Here is a 2,955-nt window from a genome sequence, read left to right as displayed (position 1 = left end):
ATATATATATATATATATAGAGAGAGAGAGAGAGAGAGAGAGAGAGAGAGAGGGAGACAGATAGACAAAGCGAGAGAGAGAGCGCGTAATAATCAGACAGAAACGTGGCAAATATAGAAACATAGCGAATTTATATTTTTCTTTATAGATTAGAAAAAGGACGAGTCATAATCGATTTTCGACTTTCGTTGGTGTCTTATCAGAGGTGATTTCATCACTTGACCAATCCCAGAGAAATAAGCGAACAATTTGATATCCCCTGCCTAACTCGTTTAGTAAGTATTGGATTGGACTTATGATAGAAGATATTTACTCAAGGTGCGAAGTAGCGGTGACTGAAAATGAAGCCGAGCAGTTGAGAAACGAGTTGCTTATATATTTTACATGATATAAAATTACACTTCTCTGCGTCTTTAACATTCTCATTTTACCATTCTTCTCCGCAATCTTTGTTCTCTCCATGTCTGTCATTAGAGTATGAAACGTCATATATCTTCGCTCGTGCCATCAGTTTACTGTATAGCAAATATCATTATATACGGAATCATTTTGCTTTTATTGCTAATAGAATCTATATTTGATCACGTTCTTTCCCATTAACTACAGGCAATGTAAATGCGCTGTCCTATATCCAATATGTATGTTTAATCGCTCTCGTTACAGGTTAAGTATATTAATCAATTATTTTATCATCAATCTACGCGTATACGTTCGCGCATGCGCGTACACACAAGCTCAGAGTCCTGTATGCATGACACCTGAGGATATATATATACGTACATGAGTATATATCTATATATACACACACGTATATATATATATGGATATATACACAAGCATATATATAAGCACACACATACACACACACACTCACACACACACACACACATATATAAATAATTGTCACTAAATATGCTTAAGGTGCTAGAAACACCTACATTGCTAGAAATAAGAGCTAAAATGCTCTAATACGCATAATTCTATACATATATACAGAGACTATAATCGTCCTAAACCACTGTTTGGGAATTCTTTATATTGATGTCAGTTTCTGAAATTCCCGTTGTCTCGTCAGGAGGACTGGCTCAACTTCGGTAGACCTCGGACTTAATTCTTTGTTTGTATGTTTTCATCATAAAAACCTATGGATGATTTAGCTGATCGCTAATGTGTATACACCAAATTTAAATAAACAGCAGTTTGCAATGTTTTAGAAAAACGGAAAGCTTAACTGTAACTATGGTTTTAGAAACACCTGCATTGCTAGAAATAAGAGCTAAAATGCTCTAATGCTATAGTCAAAGCATATAATTGTATACATATCTAGACATTATAATCGTCCGAAAATGTTGTTCGAGAATTCCTGATACTGACGTCAGTTTCGGCAATTTCCCTTGCCTCATCAGTAAGGACTGTCTCTACTTCGGCAGATTTCGGACAGTTTTCCTTATTGGTAAAACATTGCAAACTGCTGTCTATTTTAATTTTATCTATGCACGTTAGCAAATCGCTAATCCATCCCTAGATTTCTATGATGAAACTAACAATTCATACACTAACAATACACCCAATGTGTGATGTATCAAGTTTAACTAAAGATTAATTATTAGCGATTAACTATTAACGTATGTGTGTGTGTGTGCGCGTGCGTGCGTACGCGCTCGAATGCTTGTTTAAATAACGGTCGCTCACTGACAGGTTTATGGTCGATCCTGTGGCAATAGAGACTTTCGGCGTTCTCGGCTCCCGACCATACCCTGTTCACCGTTATCGGGTCGAAGAGGGCTATTTCCAAATACAAGCCCCATGAATCATTGTAACTGTTCCAGTGCCTCTCCCTCGCCATTCTCCGAGACAACGCCTTTTTCATTATGTCAGCTGAGATCATGAAGCGGTCTGAATTACAGGAAACCGAGAGTATGTAAAAATTTCGTAGCTTACTACGCGAGCAATAAAGTTAAACAATCAGTTATCAGGTAAACACACATTTAAAGGATATTCTTAACGGTAAATATTCACGTGTGGAAAATATTACACTATGGCTCTGTACATATATTTCCTCTCAAATTAGTTGCTGGTGGATTTTTGCATATGTGGGTAGTCGTTGTTTAGTCTCAGGCCACTTCTCATCGAGAAGACTAACAGTCAGACTTCTAACAGGTCGAGCAATCAACCTATTAAAACTAAGAATGTATTTATGTGATGGAAATACAAGAATGTAATATACAAAAGAGAATATTATCAAAAAATGCTATGCAGATATATTTCGGTCCTTGAAAACATTTCCCCACCCCGGAAGAATTGAAAATAGCCTGTCAACTCGAGCAGTGAACCTTTCCAATGACAACTCTCAGGCTTCGTAATCTAAAGTTATTACTAAAAACCTGCTGTTTTCATCCTATACGGTACTGTTCTACAACCAAACTTTTCACAACTGAACACGATTTCAGAGTATTTCTATTTTACTACGCTCAATTGGCTCAGCGGGCGACATTGGTTGCTAACGAATGAACGTTGTATATACTACTTATGGACGCATTTGTTCATCATGATGATTTATTGTCGATAAACTTACTGAAATAGCAATCTGTCCACCTGTCTGTTTGTGTGTCACTCTCGCTCTCACACACACATACACACACATTAAAATTCATTATCCCCATTTTTGTTTTAGCACGCTCTCAACACACACAAATGTACATGTATGTGTGTGTGTTTTGCAACGATCAATTAGATTCATATTTACCTTTCTTAGTGCCCACTTAACGTATCATCTTTCACTTACGCACGTGCACATTGGCATGCAAAAACCACAGGCATCCGACTACCCGCAGATTCACACATGAGTATATATATATATATATATGTATATATATATATATACAAAACTCACAAAACTTTGATTGGCCGAGGCTATAGTACAAGACACTTGCCCAAGGTGTCATTTTGTGGGAC

Source organism: Octopus bimaculoides, chromosome 3 (assembly GCF_001194135.2).
Source record: "Octopus bimaculoides isolate UCB-OBI-ISO-001 chromosome 3, ASM119413v2, whole genome shotgun sequence".
Classification (NCBI taxonomy): Eukaryota; Metazoa; Mollusca; class Cephalopoda; order Octopoda; family Octopodidae; genus Octopus; species Octopus bimaculoides.
Note: the sequence above shows the minus strand (reverse complement) of the source record.